Source organism: Rhinolophus sinicus, linkage group LG10 (genome assembly GCF_036562045.2).
Source record: "Rhinolophus sinicus isolate RSC01 linkage group LG10, ASM3656204v1, whole genome shotgun sequence".
Taxonomy (NCBI): domain Eukaryota; kingdom Metazoa; phylum Chordata; class Mammalia; order Chiroptera; family Rhinolophidae; genus Rhinolophus; species Rhinolophus sinicus.
The window spans coordinates 12217057-12239574 of NC_133759.1; the positions used below are offsets into that span (position 1 = coordinate 12217057).

Consider the following 22518-nt stretch of genomic DNA (forward strand, 5'->3'; position numbering starts at 1 on the left):
ACACGGCCCTCAGAAGCATAACAGCAGCGAGAGCATCCACTGTAGATGCCAGTCTATAAGGCCCATCTGTCTAAATCAGCAAATGTGCCAGAAACTGTCTTGCTCTCAATTTTCCTCTGGGCTGCACTGACACAGTGTAAAATGTTACTTGGTTTGGCCAAATTGAAAAACAACTTAAAAGAGGGAGGGAGCATCGGTTTATGAATTTATCATTCTTTTGGGTCATGAGTTTATTTCATGTTTCAGCTGATGATTCTCCAACCAAAAGCCTTCACTTGAAATATGCCAGTATTGTCCTAGATCAGTCTGTTATCAAAAAGAGTTGACCAAAAGAGTAAATTTGACAAAAACTAAGAACTATCTGGTGGCCTATAAATATCATGTAACCACAGTTTGCATGAAGAGAGTTAAAAGGCCAGGTATTACACAGATTAGAATAATAAAGCATGCTTACTGGCTCATCCAAATAATTTAAAATTATGTTTATTTTGTGCTAAATGTGCTAAATTATCTTCTGTAATCTTCACAACTCTGTTATTATCTTTTCCATTTTATAGCTGAGGAAACTAAGGTCTTCTCAAGAGGTTAAACACCTGCCCAAGGTCACAAAGTTAAAAAAGATGGAGACAGGAATCAAACCCAAATGGTCTGAGTCTGGAGCCCCAGCTCTCAACCACACAGTTTCTGTAGCTCTGTCATACACATCACTTCACTTGCATGTCACCACCAACCTGTGGCAGCCAGAGAGCCTCTATTCCCCATTCAACAGGTGGGGAACCGCAACTCAGATCTCACAGCTCTAATGGGCGCCATGTACAAGAGAACAGAGCACAGACACCCCACCTCTGCATGGCAGAGACTTGAGGAATCCAAAAGGACCCTAGCTGCTCCCTTGGAGTGTTCTACGATACTGCACCAACACTGGGTCCTGGTCGTGTTCTCTCTACTCAACTGAATGCTTTGACTGGTGGCAGAAGACTCTAGAGAAGTAAAATCCCAAGCACCAGCCTGAATGTGCCCTGGACCCTCCCAGAAACCAGATTCAAAGGGGAGGAAGAAATATCTATGGAAGTAGTAAATGCATTTACCTGCTGACCCAATAAACCTACTTCTAGAGATGCGTCCTACTGATATTCCTGCACTCATGAAAGAGTGTTCTTTGCTGCACTGTCTCCAACAACAAAAAAGTGGAAACAACTCAAGCATCCATCAAACGGGAACTGGTTAAATTAGTTATGGTAAAGTCACTAATGGACTACAACCTAGCTGTGAAACAGAAAGAAGAAGCTCTGCATGTACCGATATAGAGCGCTAAGACTTAGTGTTAAACAAACGATATGAAATGCAGAAGAGCATCTCAGTATGTTATTTTTTATGTAAGAAAGGGATATACATATATATATATATATATATATATATATATATATATATATATATATATACACACACATATATATGTGCTGTGTGTATATATGCTATATATATGCGTATACGTGCTTATATTTATATGCATTTATATAAATAAAATGAAGTGAATATTTATATAAATATAAGTATATGTAAGATTATATATAAATACTATAAATTATAAGTTTATGTAAATATATTGTTACATTTACATTAACTTTAGAAGGATACACGAGAAGCTAATAAAAATGGCAACCCCTTTGTGCATTAGGGGAGACAGAGTAAATAGGATAGATGGGGCAGGGATGAGAGTGAACACTATATACCCTTTCATAACATTTTGCTTTTTGAACCATGTGAATGAATTACCCATTCAAAAAGGATGACCATCTTGAGCCCAACTAAAGATGATGTTAACCTTCCTAGAGAGTCAGCTGCCAAGTCTGGTCATGAGCAACTGTGACAGAACATATGTGCACAGATTTGGGGAACATCTTCTTTGCCCTACCAGTCCACCATCTCAGCCTTGGAAGCTTCTATCTATATTATTCAGTGTAGACCAAACTGCTGTGATAAATAGGCTTAAACATGTCATGGTGTGACATGGTAAAAGTTGATAGCTTGCTCACAAACCTGGAGGAGTGTTCGAGTCTGTAGGTGGCTCCCCTCCACACGGTCATTCAGAAACCAGGATCTTTCCATTGGTGTTCACCCCCCTCATTCTCTAAGGTCCCAATATCACATATATCCAACTGGCAGAAGAGGAACAAGTGTGGAGAGGGCATACATACTCACATGCTTCTTTTATTAAAAGCCTTGGCCCAGAGGAAACACATATCACTTCCCCTCATATTCTATTAGTGAGAACAAGTCATATGGCCACAACAAGTAGAAAGCAGGCTGGGAAATGAAGTTCCTAGCTGGGCAACCTCTTTCCATCTCAACATTTACTATGAAAGGGAGAGTGGACAGTTACCCATATCTGATACCACCTCTTTCTCCATTACTGAAGTAATTCTGGGAGGGTAACTAGACTTCATTCACCCGGCAAACCTCTAGGAACCCCAAGCGAGTCCCTACTGATTAAAAATGAGACTTTGATTTGGTTTTATGGTTTGTTGACATGAAAAGTTTATCTTCAGTTGGAATGACGAAGAGAGAGCCACAGGAGCTAGCTTACCCAGAGCCTCCATGTGGCCCAGTATAGAAATCAGAATCCCTTATCCCTTCCCAACACCCATCTCTTAATTCTCTCATCAATGTTTCCTTGTTCCCTTCAGACATTCTCTTAGTTTATCATCTATTTAATGGCAAGAGGGCCCTTCAATCATCAATTGGGTGTTTTCTTCTTGACCCAGCTGACTCCAATTCCAGCACTCATGTTCATGGGAACACTTTTTTTATTCCTCAGGAGATCACCATCCTAACCCTGTCTGCCCAGTGTCTTCACATGTACTTACACTTGTGTGCACACATGTGTACATGCATGCATGCCTGTGTGCACACCTGTGCATGTATGAAGCTGTGGTGTGGCTATTTTGGTACCCAGCCCCAAGGAAACACAAGCAGGTTGATGCAAGGGACAAACCTGCCCAGGGCTCTGTAAGAAGGAAGAGAGAAACACATCCACAGGTATCTGAAGAACAACCATTAGGGATAGATTTTGAGCTGAAGTACCTCTGCCAAGAACCTAAAGCAACACAGATGTGATCCAGTCCATGGAATTCAGCAGGTGGAAGCAACAGATGCAAATTTGGAGGCTGCTGCATTAAACTAGAGCAAACAAAAGAAAAATTCAACCAGACCATGTTTGGTTGAGGAATTATTCACTTTTTCACCATCAGAGCCCATTTAAATATTTATATACATCACATGGGCTCACACTTGCAGAGACTTTTTTTTCCTCCCAGAGAAATTACATTTATTAGACAGCGATGTCTTCATTTCCCCTGTGTCTTATTAAACAAAGACGTATGCAGGTACCAAAGACGGTTTCTGATCATTCATTTGTTCATTCAGCAAACATTTACTGAACCCTTACCATGTGCAGGCACTGGAGATGCCGTGGGGAACATAACAGACAAGGTCCCTGCCCTCCCATTCTTACCACAGAGGCAGATGTTCATCAAATGATCATAAACATAAAAATACAAATGAGAAGAGAGAATAAAGGAGGCCATGAGAGAGCATGAGGTGAGATTTGCATGAGGTAGGGCTTCGGGGAAGGCATTGCTACCTAAGGGACACTTGAGCTGGGACTAGATTCTCAAGAGATGTGACGGCCCTAAATTCAGTAATTCCTTCTGAAAGAGAAGAAAACACTGAACTGAAAAAGGAAGCTGATAATAGCTACACATCTGCTCTGTGTCACATATAGGGCTGGGCCATCATGCTGCACTATTTCATCTGCTCTGCCAAGCATTTCCAGGTGGGTGACATGTTCCCCAATTTTTAAAGACTGAGAACCAAGGCTCTCAAAGTTTCAGTAGCCTCATGCATCTCTTGTTTAGTAAGAGGTAGATCAGAGAGTCAAACCTGGATCCAAAGCCCTAAGGAGCCAGTACAGAAGACAAGGATGCTTGAGGGGACCCTTCTCCAGTACTGGAAGAGCCATGAAGAGGAAACCCATACCTGCTATGAAGGAAGAATGGATGCACCCAGGTGACACTCAGATGCCTAATCCCCTAGAGGAGGCATGTCAAGGAGCTATAACCACAATGGCCCCTCCGTCCCTTGGACCATCACATCTGCCTCCCAGGCTGTGCTAACAGGTCACCCATGAGAGTAGCCCAGCCAATGAGAGAGCACTGTCCTTTTGTACAGATTTCTATAAATGAAATCTGTGATTTGACAGAATTTGACCTCTCATGCTGAGTCCTTTGCAGGTCCCATCATCGTTCCTGGCAGGACTCCCAACCTCCCATAAAAAGAAATGTGTGACCTATTTTAAAATTCCTCCAGGGAAAGAGTCAGCATGTTGCCTTGGCAACCAGTGTGGGCCTGTAAGGAGTCCTGCTTGGTTCTTTCTTTGGTCTAACCTGCTTCCGCCCTGATGTAATTCAAAGCCCATCCATCCTGTGCTGGACTCCCAGGGGTAGCAGAGGGGACAGAAATGATTCCCCATGACTACACCTTCCCCCCGTCCCTTGCTACCTGAGAGTTTTGGGGGATGAAGAAAGGGAAGGAGAAAAGAGAAGAATGGGAAAAGGAGGGCATAGGAGAACCATAGGAGGACCCTCTCACCCAGACATGGATGGAGGCATGGCTTTTAAAGGCCTGGGCTGTCTCTAGTCTTGCAAATTGTATTCTGGTTCCAACCGACACAGTTTTGTGGACACTATCATTCTGCCTTCCCCTCCACTGACCATTCTAACCCCCTGACCCAACAGCTTTAGGAAGCCTGCCTCTGAACCCTCCTTGAACTCCTATAACCCTGCCCAACCACCTCGTTTCTCATCAGGGCTTGTGTCTTTATCTTTACCTACACGTGCATCCTGTCACCCCTTCTCAATATCAAAGTTCCTGGAGTTAAGAACACATGTGTGATGTTTCTCTTTAGCCTCCACATCCGTGCACTGTAATACACATTTCTACTGACTCCAGAGAGAGTTCCAAGACTTCCTTCCCCTTCTTGGAGTTATTGAGCGCATACCTACTTCCCCTTCACCCATTCTCCCTATGGAGGAGAAATGCTTGGCACCCATGGTTATCAAGACTTTAAAGGACCGTCACAAAGCCAAGTCCTGCCCTGTCTAGAAGGTGGGAGCAGATTTTGGGTGGAAGCAGTGAGGAAATCACACAATTGCTTTCCAGGACTATTTTGGCTGCAAATGACAAAAGCCCAAGTCAAACTGGCTTATGCAAAAACGAAAGAGGAAAGAAGGCTCTAAATTTAACTGAAAAGACTAAAAGACCCAGTGACTCCAACAACGTGATCTCCATTTCCTAACTTTAGTGTCTATTTTGCCTTCATTCTCAGCAAGTTTTCCCACATGGTGAAAAAAATGACCACAAGCAGAAAGAGGTGTCTACCCTACCAGGGTTGCAACTCCCGCAGAAAGAAAATGCCACCTTTCCCGGAGTTCCAACCAAGTCCCAGGACTGACTCTCCTGAGTCATGTGTCCAGGCCTGAACCATTCCCCCTGGCCAGGCCTGAGTCTGTATCTGCTCCCTGTAACTGGGTGGAGTCACCCCCACAAACCCTGGGGCCTTAAATAGGGGAGAGGTGTATCCCAACGCAAAATCAAAGTGCTGTCAGCAGAAGAAGGGGACATGGAGGCTGGGCTGACGGGCACCACAGAGGCTACTGCCATCTGCATCCTCTCTTTTCTCTTCCTTTTTCTTGTTCAGAATAGTGAGACATGGAGTTGGAAGTGTCTCCCCCTTCAGAAACATCTTTAGCTCTGAAGGATTGGGCAGTGCCAGAGAAGAACTGGGTTGGGGGAAAAAAAGAGAAGTGAATCACCTAAAATTGGCACTGACCCTAAATTCAGAGAGAGGAGTGAATGGGGGTCTTATTTATTCATTTTCTCATTGAAATCCCCAGCTCTGGTCCACCTTGAGGCCTTTCTCACTGACTGTTCGGTGCCAGCTGGACTTTCCAGACATCAGAACATTTTCCTTAATTATATGTCTGCATTTAAAAAATATATAAATAGTGGTGCTTATCGCCCTGCCTGCACATGGGGACCTGGATGAGCCCGCTGACGCAAAGCAGTTTCTAAGCAACTTTGTGGAGCGGGTGCCTAATGCAACAGCCACAAGATTTGGAGGAAAAATAAAATAAAGCCATGGAAACTCAATGTGTAACCAATTGTGATTGGTTCATAAAGGCTGCACAGAGTCCTTCGGGAGGTTAATTCCATCTCAGGCTGACGGAAAGGGGCTTGTTTCCAGAGAGCCAGGGCCTCTGTGGTGTGGGACGCTTGATAAGTGGGCTTCTGGAGGATTCCAATAAGCACTCTGTCCCAGGGAGACCTGGCGCTGATAACGGGTGATAACAGAAACGCTGACATTCAGAGCTAAGCCAGGCTCCAAGCGTTGCCAGCAACTCCAGGGCGGCAGGCACGGAGAGAAGGGGAAGCCAGACGGGATTTCCTTGTGTCCCACTGCCCTCAGACCAGTGTGGCATTACTCCCCGAGACGGGGGGGGGGGGGGGGGGGGGGGTAGGCATCTGACTGAGAGGAGTAAAGAGTCACATGTACAGGACTGACCTACAGTGTGCGGAGAGTGGATATTCACAAGCAAGCCGGCGTCATGAAAAAGTGCACGGGCTTTCACATCAATAACCCCTGCATTTGCAGCTGGCTACGCCCCATCTGTGTGACTCTGGACAGTCATTTGCCCTCTCTCTGCCTACATGGTCTAAGCTGTTTTAATGGGAAGACTAACAGGACTGTCATGAAGAGTAAATGACTTAAGGACAATAAAGTTCCTTGTTCCTAGTAGGTGCTTAACCAACACCAACTTGCTCCCTTTCCCTCAAAACCTTCCCTGACCTGCTCCTGACGCCTCGCCTCCCTTCATTTAAATTCCTGTCTCCATTCTACAGGCAGCACTGAGGTCCTGCAGCATGCCAGGCGCCTGGGGCTGGGGATCCAGATGCCACGTGGGCCTTCCTGGCCCTGCAGCTGCCGCTCACAGCAGCTGGAGCTTTCGGGGAGACCAGCCCAAGGTTGATGAGATGAGTGCCAGGCAAGGCCAAGCAGCAAGGAGTGCTGTGGGCAGGCAGTGGCTGAATGGGAGACACGTGCCTCTCAGGTTTGAAACCTGCAGGGCTAGCGGACAGTTGTGAGCCATGACGCGAGAGCACTGGGTCACCCAGGACCTTGTGAGCCTTGCTAAGGAGACTATGCTTTGTTTTAAGTGCAAGAAAGTGAGTGGGTCAGATTTTCACTTTAGAAAGGTCACCCTGACTGCTGAGAAGAAATGGGTTGGAGGAATGAGGTGGATCAGACTGGAGACAAGACTACAGCAGAAACGGCTGGGGCAGGAGATGGCAGTACCCTGCTTATATCCCCTCACCCAGAGCACTTGGAGCTGCCAATCTCCCTGCTGCCAATGCTGGCATCTCTTTGCTTGAGGACCTTCTCTTGCCCGTCCCTTGCAACCCACACAGCAGGCCAGAGCAACAATAGACTGGAGTTAGTGTATGAACACCCTGGCTTTCTCCGCCCCGCCCTTGGGTGGGATAGCTCTGAGACATGTCTACACTGGCCTCCAGAGCCCTGCCGGTGGGGTTAAGAGCCAGTTACCCACAGCAGCCACTGGAGCACCAGTGTACTGTGCCCTGGCTTCCTTGACTCACTTTCCCCCTTATCCACTAGAGTTCCCTTCACTTCCCAAGAAAACAGCCTGTGCATGAATTCTTGTCTAAGAGTCGGCTGCTGGAGGAATCCAAACGAAGTCTACTAATAGCAGAGCCTTTCCTAGAAGTGGTTTTGAGGCACTGGAGTTTTTGGGAAAACAGGCTAGAGAGAGAACGTTTGTCTGTGTTACCCGTTTCCCTCCATTCAGCTGTAACAACATGGAAGACCAAGTGAGACTTGAGAGATTCCATCTTAGGCACCATATGTGTCACCATTTAGCTCTAAGTGGAATTCCCCTCCCCCCACCCCAGCCCTGCGATTGTGGGGAGGATCTTTGGAGCACAAAACCATGCCTAAAGCATCCTCTGGCACTCTCCTCCAGCTAACGTAGCAGAAGGGTGCTTAGTGCTGGCAGCACCAATGCCCAGGAACCTGCCATGGAACCATTCGTAAGGGCAGGAACCAACCTGTGGAAGGAACTCAGTGATGAAAAAGAAAATTTTTTTAATCTAATCTTCAGTATTTGGCATTCATTCATTCATTTGCTGATTGGAAATTCAGTGAATGTTTATTAAGTGCTTCTTGTGTGCCAGGCTTCTGGGAGGCCCTATGGCTATGACCTTGAACAAAGCTAGACTCTCCTCTGTGCTCCACATGTCCAGGTGGATTGGCAATGGTTACTTTCCCGTCTGAGTTCTCTGAGCTCTATGCTCAGTTGCGTGTAGGAAAGGCAGAGTCTCTTGACTTCCCAACATGAAACCCACCTCTACCTTGTGACTCAAAGTAATGGAAAAAGACCAACAATCCAATAGCATAGGAAAATGGGCAAAGCACAAGGACAGTTCACCAAAAGAAAGCCAACAACTCCTGAACATATGAAAAGATTCACAATCCACTCCTAATAGAGAAGTCATCAGCTCATCAAAAAGCAAAACATTGATTAACCAACTGTTTGGGGGGGAGTGTAAAAAAACAGGTACTTTCACATATTGCTGATAGAAGAAGCATAAATTGCAAAATCTCTGTGAAGAAAATCTGGAAACCTCCTTCAACAACATAAATGCGTACTGCTATTTGATTCCAGTTCTAGTCATTTGTCTCTAAGGCAAACTCACACTTTTGTAAGCAATGACATGTATAAGGATGGAGTCACTGCAGCATTGCTTCTGTTAGCAAAAGATTAGAAACATGCTAAGTAATAATCAACTTGGAGATAGATAAATTAATTATAATAGGTCCATCATAGTAATAGTACAAAGCTGAAAAAAAGGAAACTATTTATGTACTGTAAGGAAAGTTCTCCAAATTTCTTTTAAAGTGAGGCATACAATAATATGTAAAACATGCTACCATTTGCAGAAGTTTATACATTTGGAATATACATGCTTGTTTACTTGCATATGCACAAAATATTTCTGAAGGATACACAGGAAATACCTAACATTACCTGGAAAAAATATCTGGATGACTATAAGATAAGTATAAGAAGGCGATTTTTTTGTTTCAAATCCTCCTGTATCTTTTTTATTTTGAAGCATGTGAATGTATTATCTAATTTTTAAATTGATTTAAAATAAAAAATAAATTGAATCTTTTGAAAAGAAACTCCCTCTGAGCCCTAGGACAAGAATTGTGCCTTGTCTCTAACCAGGTTTTAGTCAGAGTAATAAATGCTAGCCGCTATAACAAAAAATTCTAAATCTTAGTAGCTTAAAATAACATAAAGAGCTCACCTCAAAGATGGATACAGGTGACGTACTCTCTTCCAAGCTATCTGAGACCATCTTGTGGCTCTACCATGATGGTCTTTGATGTCACTCTGGTTTCATTCAGCTGGCAAATGAAATAAAGAGAGTTTAAGGAGGGCATACTGAATACTTAATCGTCCAGCTCAGAAATGACACTCATCACTTCTGCTCACATTGCATTTGGCCAGAACTAGTGATATGGCATTATTTAGACGCAAGGAGGCTAGGAAATTTAGTATACCTGTATGGCCAAGAGAAAATGAATTAGTTTGTGGAGAACATAACATTCTCTCTGCCATAAAGGGTCACACTGGGCCTCCATGGCAACTGGTCATTACCTTAATTCTTTATATCTGTTAACTTTTTTTTTAGACTATATTTTTAGAGCAGTTTTAGGTTCACAGCAAATCTGAGAGGAAGGTACAGAGGTTTTCCATATGACCCTCGCCCCCTTACATGCATAGATCCCCATTATCAGCATCCCCCACAAGAGTGAGACATTTATTAGAATTGATGACCCTACATTGACACATCATAATCACTCAAGGTACATATTTTACATTCGGGTTCACTCTTGGTGTTGTACATGCTAATGGGTTTTATCTGTTAACTTTTGCTGTGTAATGAATGACCCAAAACTCAGTGACTTAAAACAACAATTTATTTAGCTCATGATTGATGATTTGAGCTGGGCTCAAATGGATGGTTCTTCGGGTCTCAACTCACTCATACCTCTCAGTCAGCTGCCAGGTCAGCTGGGAACTGACTGATGTAAGATGGCTTCAGGTAAAATGGCTCATCTTGACCCAACATGATCTCTACACTCTGGATTGCTGGCCTGGGTTTGTCACATGATGGCTGATCATGCTCAAAATAGGCACAATGTCACTTCCACCACATTCTATTTGTCAAATTAAGTTACAGAGTTATCTCAGACTCAAAGGGTGAGGAAATAAGACTCCACATCTTGATGTGAAGAGCTGCAAAGTCACATTGTAAATACAGGGAGGAGAATAATCATGGCCATGTTTGCCATCTACCATAGTTCTGTTCAAAGACCTATGAAGGAAGAAAGATGGTTCGTATCCAATGTTTTGGTCTTCTTGGGAATAGTTCTTGCCGAGTAGCTCACTGAGAAATGCCTTCTGCTAGAAAAAGCCATGAATGGCCCCACAATCCCTGCTATGCGAACCCAGTATCTACACAGCTAAGACATAGGAGCTAAGTAAACCAAGGAGACCTCAGGGATGACAAAGTGAGGAATTATTGATGGAGAAATTTGCTAATGATACAAATCATTGACTCTCAGAGTTAGAATTGCTTTAGAGATCATTTGATCTAGTGGTTTTTTAACCTGTGTGACATGGAACCATGGGGGTTCCAAGAAGGTGATTCATGGGTTCACTGAGGGGAATATCAGATACCAAATAGCAATGCAGAAGAAGTCTGGGCCTCCCCACCCCTGTTTCAGCCAAGGTGTCCACAATTTTTATAACAAAGAAGCCATTACCCATCTCGTTGCAAAGAACCTTCTATCCCTTATACAAATGTTCTCCTAAAATTGCTCTGGGGTTATTTAGAGTCATTCTATTTACTCAATATCTTTGGGGGAACCAATATATGTTGAGGGCCTACCAGACACAAAGCCTATGTTAGGTCCTTCAATATGGGGTCTGATTCTCTCTGACATGAGGTTTAAGGGTCTTTCAAATGTCTTCTCCATGTCTGCCTTTACTCTGGACAGCTGCTTGCCAGTTCACCTGCCAAGTCAAGCATCTGTTCCAGCGCAAGGCCCCAGTCTTCATCACTGCCCCATTCAACGGTCTTTTCCTGCTGCCGTGAACATCAACCTGCTTTTTAAATCCAAGCATCACCCAGTTTTACACAGTCTCAGTCAGTGCTAGCCCACCCGTCTCCATGAGCTCTCCCAGTCTGAGTAGCAGGAAATCCCCAGTAAATCCCCATGCCCCCACTTTCCACCTATAACCACGGCCCTACTTTACGAACACCTGCCCCAGGCCAACCCAGTATTAACAACACACACGCCCATCTAGGAATCAGGGCCATGTCTCTTTAAGACGGATCCTCTTTGTGACTCATGTAACATCATCTCATTTCTGCTAACTCCATCACCAGACGAGAAATAATAAAAAGATTAATAGGAAATGATTGAAATCTTTATTTGGATACAAAAATCCCATAATGCAACATGAGGTCAGTTGCTCTGAGACAAATTTGTATCATCTTATCATCTAAAATTCTATTCTTGGCTCTGCCATCTACCCAGCCAGAAACATTAATCGAGTTACTTTATCTCTCTGGGCCTTTTATTCCTTCTCTCCCTGCTCGGTTCCCCATATCACATAGGAAAAGGCCACCAACTACCCACCTCCTCCCTAGCTTTCCAGCTGCAGTCCAGCTGGTCAGAAGTACTGGAACCAACAGGGATGCTAAGGGTTACCAGGAATTTCCCTAACCCAAGAGAACGCTGGGACTCCCTGGCTAATGCTAAAGTAACTGGCTGACATTTCTTTTCTGCTGAGGCTCCATTAAAGGTCAGAAGTTAGTACCCAGCCCTGGTTACAAGCAGTAGGGTAATGTGTCTAGTTGATCAATGCAATGGGAGTTCCTATGTGCATTAACAATATCTACCTCCCAACGGTACAACTGTTATGGAAAACAGTATGGAAATTCCTCAAAAAAAGTTAGAAATACAACCAGCATATGATTCAGCAATCCCACTTCTGTGTATTTATCCAAGGGAACTGAAACCAGGATCTCAAAAAGATATTTGCAGTCCTGTGTTTATTGCAGAACATTACTTACAATGGCCAAGAGGTGGAGACCACCTGAATGTCCATCAATGGCTGAATGTCCATCAATGGCTGACCAGATAAAGAAAACATGGTGGATACAAATTATGGAATATTATTCACATGTTCATAAAAAATAAGGAAATCTTGTTATGTGCTACAACATGGAGGAACCTTGAGGACATTAAGCTAAGAAAAATAAGCCAGTCACTGAAGGACAAATATTGTGTGATTCCCATTATATGAGGTATTTAAAGTAGTCAAACTCACAGAAACAGAAAGTAGAATGGGGGATTGCCAGGGCTGGGGGGACAGGGAAATGGAAAATTACTTTCAATGGGTGCAGAGCTCTAATTATACAAGATGAAAAATTTCAAGAGAATTTGTGTTTATGGTTAACAATATTGCACTGTATACTTAAAATTTTGCAAAGAGGCTATATCTCACATTATATGTTTTCTACCACAATAAAAGATGATAACATCTACCCCCTACCTTCCTATTGTTGGGTGATTGGGATATTTAATTGGAAATGGTGTGAAAGAAGGTCAAGTGCTATACAAATGAAAGGAATTATCACATTGATTGTCATGGTACTCGACCTTAATTTATTTTTCTATTTCAGAATGCAAGATCATCCTTTAATTGCATCTAAATGGGAAGAAGAGGCTACATTTTATACCAGACCCTCCACTAGCCCTCTGGTGCCAAAAGACCAGACAGTATAGCAGCACAAATGAGCTCATGCAGGCAAGACTCCTCAACCACAGACAGCTGATGGTGCAAAGCTGAGAAAAGTGCCTGGTGGAGCTTCTCCAGCGTGTGTGTGATATCCAAAGGCAGAGCTATGCTCTCCAGCCAGGAAATCGAAGATACTTTTCACACCCTGGACAGACATGTGTCAAAGTCCTGGGACATCAGAGACAGAAGTGTAAAAATAAAAATGCCATTGCATCCCCAGCATAAAAGAAAAGCAAACAAACAAAACAAACCAAAACACCCAATTCATCTCCAGAAGCCAGCATGGTGCGCGGTACATAATATTCACTTAGGTACAAAGAAAATATTGGTTGGACGGAGGATGGATGATGAGTAGATGAAAAGGGATGAAAAAATGAATGAATAAGCATAAAAATGTTCCCAACTTGGGCTTCTATCTTTAAGAAGAGATGTTTCCCCACCAAAATGATCCGAAACTGCTATTTCAAGAAGGACCAATCTAGGCTGTGCTCATGAACAGCTTTTCATGACCCAGTCTTAGCCACAATGCCACCGGTAACTTAAAGGAGGACTTCCAGCAAAATTATAAAACATATACCCTCTTGGAGGATGTTTAGGAAAAGGTACCTGATTTGGAGGGCACAGCCAGGGCCCATAGCCAGAGCCTACAGCGGAAGCTGCAGGGCCTACTCACTCCCTCTGTCAGGTACCTTTATGCAGTGCAAAACATGAACAACTGGACTAAGCGGGATGGATTAGTTGTGTGACGAAGCAAAAGCTATTAACGTGGGAGGAAGCAAAATGTGGTTCAGTGGTTCACCAGTCTCCCTTCTCCAGCCCTGTTTCGGGCTGGCGAATCAGGTATGACAGCCAGGGGACCCTAGGTGAGCACACAGAGGGGTTCTGGCAAAGGGCCAGGCTGAGCTCATAGAGCCAGAGGAAAGAAATCCTGTGAAATCTTTACCCAGGTCAAGATAAACAACACTTCCATTACTCACAGAGACTTCTCTCATGCCCGTTTCTGGTCAACAACCCCACCCCAGCTCCCTTGGCAACCACTATTACAACCTCTATCACTATAGATCAGTTTTTGTCTGTTCTTTCATAAAAATGGAATCAGACAGTATGTTTTCTTTTGCGCCTGGCTTCCTTAACTCAACATGTGTTTGAAATTAATCTGTTATTGTGAGGAGTAGTAGTTCATTCCTTTTGGCTTGAGGAAGACAGTCAAACGGCCAAATCACATATGAAAAGGAAGGTATTCAAAGGGCCAAATCATATATGAAAAGGTGTTCAACGTTATTAGTCATCAAGGAAATGCAAATTAAAATCACAATGAGATACCCGTACAGTCTCACAGAAATAGCTAGAAACAAAGGCTGACAATACCAAGAGTTGGTGAGGATATGCAGAAACTGAAACTCTTGGGCACTGCTTGTGGGAGTGTAAACTGGTAAATCACTATGGAAAATTGTTTGGCTTTCTAATGAACTTAAACATTCACCTCGTCTGTGGCCCGGTTATTCCACCTGTAGGTATTTACTCAAGAGAAATGAAAACGTAAGTCCACAAAAGACCTGTAGAAGAATGTTCATAGTACTAGCTTTATTTCTATAAATCCCAAGTAGAAACAGCTGAAACGTCCATACATAAAAGAATAAATAAATTGTGGTATGTCCATGCAATGGACAAGTCACTTTAACTCTCTGAGGTTTCAGTTTAGGGGAGGAATAATATGTATTCCATACACAGAATTGTTAGAGGAATAATGTGGAAAGTGGCTTACAGATACAGGATTTATTTTTGTTTTTGTTGCTGCATAAATAAGAGAAAAACAAAGAAAAAGACGTGAAAAAAAAAAGGCACAAATCAATGTGCTTTGGGCTGCCAACTATTAAACCTACTCAAATTTCTCATCTCCCTGCATCTAGCTGTAATTTCTCTGATCTACTGCAGCAAGCAATAGCCCAGATAAAACCATTTTTGCCAAAACAAAAACAAGGCAACCATGCAGGGTTTGTTTTAGATCCTTAACTTTCAAGAAACAGCCAGATAGAATGGGAGAGACTAATGATGAAGAGAATTGCACCCAGGTGAAGCGTACTGGGGCACAGTGGGTGCTTCACGGGGAGCGTGCTCAGTCAGGTTCCAGGGTGGAAGGGGGTGGTGGTGCTAGGTGTCAGGAAGGACTTCATGCAAGAGCTGCCATTCACTAGGAAGCGACTTTAAAAAGTGGACTCAGCTCTTTGCAGACTGATGGGTTTTTATTTTCTCACCTTTTTCCAAGGTCGCTTCCAAAAAGGCCAGGTTAACAACAGACAATTCCTCTGTCACTATCCATAAACTTGTCAGGTCTTCAAAGGGCATTTTTACGTCTCTCCTGTGAGTGGGGCTCTTGAGAAAGCCTTAGAAAATGGGACCACTAAGGAATATACATGGCCTGCCAATGCCTTCTCCCCTCTGCCTCCCAGATTCCGGAAACCCACCATCAGATCCTTAACAGTCAGGTGGTGGTCAGAGTGTGTGCGTGCGTGCACACGTACGTTCGTGCGTGGTTCTTGCGTACGTGTGTTGGAAGGCAGGTGGGAAGGAGAAGAGGAAGGGAAAGGGGGAGGGGTCGGAGGCCCAGGGCTAGCTCTCCCCCAGCCTGGAGCGTCCAGCATTTGCACATGAACGTGAAGCTGCCTGGCCCTTTGATCCAGACCCCATGCTGTGCCTTGTTCAGGGAATTTTTAAATTCTCTTTCATTTTATTGAGCGGCTTCCCTCCCCACCTCCCATCCCAGAGTCAGGTCTCAGGATTATTGGGTCCTTCTCATTGATTTGTTTTTCTGACCTTTGTAGTTGATACAAAAATATAGGGATGGAACAAGAAAGGAAGGAAGAAAGGGAAGGGGAGGAGAGGGAGCCTGTGCAGCCTCTGGAAGGGAGGGTGCATGGCGAGGGTCTTGGGTATGGCCACATATTATAGAAAAGTGTCAAGTGGGACATCAGCCACCTGGGGCCGAAGATGGGAAGCCCCTGGCTTGTGGGGATTGGCCACTGAAGACCAGGCTAAGTCCACCACCCCATGTGCCCCCATAAGCACGAGACTGATGCTAGACCTCAGCGTCTCCACGCATTTGCTTTCTGTTGGAAAGGCTCCTGTACCAGCTCATTTTTCATTCTTTCAGTGAATAGAGGCTCTGCACTCAGAGACAGGGACGCACGTGCCCTTTCCTTTCCCTCTCTGCGAGCCCCATTTGTGTATTAAACCCGATGTCCTCAGGCCAGCCACCCTGGTGCAGGTTCCATCATGGACACTGAGAAGGAGTCATGAATATTTATGGAGTAGCCACTGCCCAGCACAATGAAAGTCGTTTTACCTGTATTACAGGGTGCTGGGTGAGGCCCTTCCTGCTGCTCCAGAAACAGAAGGTAGAACCCACAGCAGAGCCACCGACTGGAAGGCAGGGCTGGATATGAGAAGTGTGATTCCTCCCAACGGGTGTGAGTGCTGTTCCCCCGCAAAGTCAAGTGAGAAGGCTCCGAGACTCAGTGGTACAGATCTGGGACTCCTGCAAGATTGGGAGCCTGGCCCCTTACACCTCGGGGGTATACTATGTTCACCTGAGCAGGGGACACACCTGCAGAAGAGGCAGAAGGCAGAAGAGGAGAGCTTGGAAGAGTCCACACCTCAGTTGTTTGGTGAGGCTGATGACGTGGGTCCCCCACAGGTCAAGCAGACATCACGGAAAGTGGCTGGACTTGATTTATCTTTTCTACGCTCTGCTAAGTTGGCCTGCCTGCCAGGCACAGAGGGGCAGAACCAGGAGACTCCATAGTGAACGCTGAGTGGGGGGTGGAAGAGGTCAGTCCTCATCAGGGAATTACCGCAGGGACCTTCATGGACCTAGACATGCACCTGGAAGAAAGCCTTGCGTGTGGACTCGTGTCACAGACAGTATCAACAACCAGTCAGTGTTGGCCCATGAAACACCAACACCCAAGAAACAGAGCACCACAGATGGGCACAAGTATGTAAAAAGATGCTGGACTTCTCCTTTTCCGGGTACCCGGGATCACACCCTGGAGGAACCAGGCTCTGAAGACTGAGTAGGAGCTCCAAGCCCGCCTGGAGGAAGGGAAATGATGTAGGTAAGATGTAAATCAAGTTTGAGAGTTAGCAGGTCCTGTGAACCCTCCATTCATATCCCCTCACCTCTGCCTTTGGTTACACACAAGCCAGACATCCAACTGCCAGAACCTGCACCTCTGCTTGCCGGCTTTCTCTGGCCGTTGAAGCCTTCTCTGCCCACAAATAAATGCTGGGGGAATTACTCGCTACCCCAAAAAGCAATCCTCATCCACTAACAGATGGGGATCCTTCGACTGGGAGGAATAACTCTGAGTCACTTGTTCTATGCTGTGTTAGTTATCTATTTCTGCATAACAATTTACCCCGATACATAGCAGCTGGAGACAACAATAAATATTTAGTATCGCCCAGTTTCTGTTGATCAGAAATTCAGAAGAAGCTTAACTGGGTGGTTCTGGCTCCAGCTCCCTCATGAGATTGCAGTCAACATGTCAGCTGGGGCTGCAGTCAGTGGGAAGGCTTGACTGGGGCTGAATGACCCACTTCCTGGCTGGCGCATGTGCACATCTGGCATGGTGGTGCTGGTTGCTGGCAGGAGGCCTCAGTTCAGCACCACACAGAACCCCCAAAAGCACTTCTTGAGTGTCCTCCTGATGTGTGGCTGGCTTTCCCCAGGGCTGTTATCCAAGAGAACGAGAGACCAAAGTGACCTCGCCTCAAAAGTCAGATGCTGCATTAATTATCTGCAGCCATATAACAAATTACCCCGAGACTTAACAGCTGAAAAGAATGTATTAACCCACAGTTTCTGGGGTCAGGAATATGGGAACAGCTTAGCTGAGTGCCTCTGACTCAGCATTTCTCTCAAGGCTGCAGCCAGGGCTGCAGGTGTGTCAGAGCTCACTGGGGGAGGATCCACTTCCAGGCTCACTCACAGGGCCGTTGACAGACCTCAGGGCCTCGTGGGCCACTGGCCAGAAACACCAGTTCCTCACCATGTGGGCCTCTCCACAGGGCAGCTCACAACAGGGGAGTTGGATTTTCCTCAGTAAAGGAAAGGGCAAGAGAGCGTGAGCAAGGCAAAGCCAGAGTCTTTTTGTGACCTAATCTCAGAAGTGACATCCATCACTGTTGTCATATTCTATTGCTTAGAACTGGGTCACTTGTTATTGGTTATAAGTGACCCTACTCTAGGGAAGGGAGTTACACAAGGGCGTGAACACCAGGAGATGGAGCTAGGTGGGCCATCTCGGAGGCTGCCTACCACGGAGGCATCACTTCCTCCGTGTCCTACCGGACACACAGGCCACACGTAGTTCCGTGTGGGAGGGAGTTATACTAGGACATGAATTCCAGGAGGCGACAATCCCTGGGGGCCACTTTGAAGGCTGGCTCCCACAAAAACTGCTTTCAGAGTTCCCCAGGGAGAGTATACTGATAACACACTCTCTAATATCTTCTTTCGTCTCCCCGGTTCACTTCTCCACTGCCCCGCTGGTCTTTCCACTTGTACATGAATCATTATCTCAGGGTCTACTTCAGGGAAAACCCAGACTAAGACAAAGAGTGAAACTTGAAACTTCTATAAAAGTGTGTGTGTGTGTGTGTGTGTGTTGGGAACTGATGCAAAATTCAGTTGTTACTGTGGATCACAGCAAAAATTTTGGAAAGCCATCGTGGTAAGCACTCCAGGGTTTCGTTTCATTTAACCCTGATGACATCTCGAAAGACCAGGCCTTAGAGGAGATTCAAATGGGGGGCTGGGGGAGAGAGAAGGCAAAGACATATGCAAAGTTGGAGAGCTCACTGTGCATCCAGAAACAATGATGTGTAAAACTGAGGCTATTACTTCTTGAGTTATTTCCTCACTTGTCTTACAAAGTTACATTTTCATTTCTAGCTGCTCATCGCCTTACTTCAATGGGGGCCTTGTGTTATGGCCCATAGTCTGCCTGAGCTCCAGCCAAGCCTTGTGCCTGGCAAATATGTTATACTTTCATGAGGGAGAATTGCTCTGTTACCAAATTGTAGAGATGAAATGCAAATAAACTTCATACCATTAGGGAGGTGGGATGAGGGTCCCAGGAGTAAACTAAGTCACTTGAAACAACTGTACATTTTCATACATTTTTCAAAACTCACTTTGAGACTGACTTTGAATAGACAGGTACTAAATGACTCTTGACCTCTACGTACCCAAAAAATGCCCAGGAGAAATCAAGGCCTTCCAATGCGCTCAGTTGTGGGTCTGTCAAGCGCTGGCTAGAGGAACTTAAATCCAAATTAATTACCCGGACATCTCTAGTTCAGAAGTTGGGCCACAGACAAACTCATCAGCATGCAACAGCCACACCATCCCCACGGTGAGAAGAAAAGGAAGCAGGACAATGAGGACAGTAGATAAAAGGGAGACCATGGAGGAGGATCTTAATTGTATCTTAATTGAGTCACACACTTTCTCCTTCATGCAGATGCCAGCCCTCAAGTCAAAAAGAGAGTGGCCTGTCTGTTGGGGTGCCTCCTATGCCCCTGCCAAGTCTAGTGTCCAAGGTCAATGTACTAGGGCATCCTATTAGAAAGTGAGTGTATCGGTTAACTTGCTGCAATAATACTGTTTAATGAACAACCCCCAATAAGAGCAATGATTACGTATTTTTTACTCTTGTATCTGTGGGTCTGCAGGTCCATGGCTCAGCTGGAGGTTGGCTTGACCAGGCTGGGCTTGGCTGGGCTGCTCTGCCTCAAGCTTTGAATGTGGCTCGTCTCAGCTCTCACTGAGGTTTGATTCATGTCTACTCCATATGTATTCATCCCAGGGCCCATATCTAAGGGGGATGCATTTAGAACTGGCCTTATCTCACTGCCCATATATCACTGGCCCAAGGAAGTCACATGGCTGGGCCCAAAGACAAGGGCTGGGGACTCCACCCCACTGCAATGGGACCGTGACCAGGATGAGGACGTAGGGCAGTGTAAGGGAGGCAGGACCAACAATTCCATCTACCAAAGCCTAGGCCTTGCCCCCAAACTCAAACTGAAGCCCTGCCGATTGGTAAAGATTCTGGAGTTCCAATCATTTGTTGTATTAATTAGGAAGTCTGAAGGTACAAGTGACCTGTTCACACACCTGGCCACCACACAAACTGCAGGACAGCAATGGGACACACTACCCACTTCATCTGCTCTGCAAGGCTCGTCAACATAGACCATTGCACTCAGGGGCCTGTGTGGTCAGAATGGTTATTACTCTTGTCCGAAGAGGTGTGGTGTTTCCTCTGACGCCGGAATGTGAGGGTAATTGTGGGTTATGCGGTCATCCCTGGGGAAAGAAGAAGGCCTTTCTTCAAAGACAGATGTGCTACTGTACAATTACGAATGTTTCATAACCATCTCGTTTTTGGTTGCTTGGGGTTTTTTTTTGTTGTTGTTTTTTACATTGGCTTTAGCCTATGTGGTTGGCTGGCAAGGCTACTTCTAGAAAGGAAAAAAAATCCTCATTTCTTTTTTGAAGGTGGAGTAAATAAATAAATAAATAAATAAATAAATAAAACAACCCACAAGCTTTTCAACTTGGATTGACAAAAACAGAAAACTACCCCCGACTGCTCTAGCCAGCATAGCTTAAGTCAGTTATGACAAAAATGCTTTTGCAGTCCCCTGTGAGCTACGCCCTAGGCGTGCACAAGGTCACAGTAAACACACCTGCCGGTGACCCTGCACTAGGGTGCTCTCCCAGGGAGCAAGTGGGGGCTGAATTCCCGCCCCTTCTCCACTTGCCAAGCCAAGCACCCAGATTGGGGGCTGTCTTATCCCACAGGAAGGAGCACTTTGGCTAATCCATCTGCCCACAAGGGGCACCTTTTGGTAATTCACAGAGAGGATTCACCACCAAAGGGGAATTTATCTCCTTAGCAGTCAGATACTTGGCTCTCCCAGGCTGCCTAGAGCATGCGGCCTGACACAGTGTGGTAAATTGGATTACTCTTTCCAACTCTTCAGTACTCCCACCATAGCCTTATGCACCCACATCCTTTGCCATGGGACTCTGCAGTGCCCCCACTAGAAGAGGCGAGATGGACATCACCACCCACTCACAATGGGCATGGCCATGTGACTTGCTTTGCCCAGTGGAATGTCAGTGGGTGTGAAATGAGCAGAGGCTCTAAATGCACTTACTTTATCAAGGTTGGCCTCTTGAGGCTCTGCCAGCTGCCATGAGAAGGGCATGCTCCCAGGAGCCTCTGGTACCAGAGAAAGGAACTCCTTAGTCACTCAAGTCTGAAGCAGAGCCACCTTCCATGCCCCACAGACCAATAAGCAAAAACCATAAATGTGTACTGTTTGTTACGCTGCACTGTTGCAATAAAAACTGATGAATACACATGATGATTGATTCATGGAGTAGGATAAACTCTCCTCTCAAAGCAAGAAGCTTAGGTCATCTAGCTAAGAGAAAGCATGGAGGCATATAAAGAAAACATAAAAGCCAAACTGATACTCTGCTGGAAGACTGAGCAGAGAGACAGACTCCATCTGGGATGGAAACTGAGGAAGCAGATGAGAGCAAGTGAACTCAGAAGAGAAGTTAGAAATGATACCTGCTTAGGTACTGGAGCTGAGCTTCCGGCACTTTCCATGGCACACCTGAGGCTTCTGTTGTGAGGAGGACCGAGTGAGAGCTCTGAGTGTGCCCGCTTTCCTTCTGGCTCCCTTCCTGCCCAACCCTGGGAGAAGCCCTCTCTCCTCAAACACTCTGGTCTGTCTCCTGAGCATGAGTTCCCTCCATGCCCTGAGGGTTCCTGTGTTTGGAGCCCAAAGTCAGGAAGAAACTTGCAGGCTACATTCTACTTTTCGCTTGTCACTTTTGTCTCCTGAAACAATGATCTGAGGATGGTCTCCTCATTCCTTGAAGGTCAGGGGGAGGGGGACCACTATGATAAAAAATGAGGAGCTGAAAATAGAAATACCAGTGTATATTTTCTTAAATATCATCCTTCCACATTTATGAGATACATTATAAACTACCCACAGTTCAATGCTGTCCTACCATGGAATCCCAGTATTTCTTCACCAAGTAATTGGAGGAAACCCCTGCATTTCCTCTTGACCTTTCCTGTGCTCCCCACCATTCTCGGCTGGCTTCACCATCTCCTGGTGTCAGAGGCTCTGTACACGGAGAAGGGCTCCATTCACACTCTGAGTTCAGGCCTAGCCCACTCCAGTTCACAAGAGGCTGGCTTTCCCTCTGGCCAGCCTTTCTCTAAAATAACTGATCACATCCAGTTCCCCCAGAATCATCTCCTCTCCCTTTACTCCTGCCCTGTTTCTCCCCAGAGAGCCTTGTGGTGGGAACGGCACTTTCAGCTCCTGTAACACCTCTCTCCAGGCAGGGCATGGTGCCCTGGGGAAACAGGTGTCTTCTGTACCCCATGGCAGGTTCCCT

General features: G+C 45.5%; 1 long non-coding RNA gene across 1 annotated transcript in view; it reads right to left on the reverse strand.

The window, feature by feature from the left end:
* LOC109445394 (uncharacterized) overlaps positions 1–22518 on the reverse strand; it is a 221570-nt gene that overhangs the window by 159599 nt on the left and 39453 nt on the right. The window contains exon 2 of the long non-coding RNA XR_012489610.1: positions 9451–9550. This is a non-coding gene — a long non-coding RNA (uncharacterized LOC109445394). The remainder of the gene's footprint in view (positions 1–9450; positions 9551–22518) is intronic.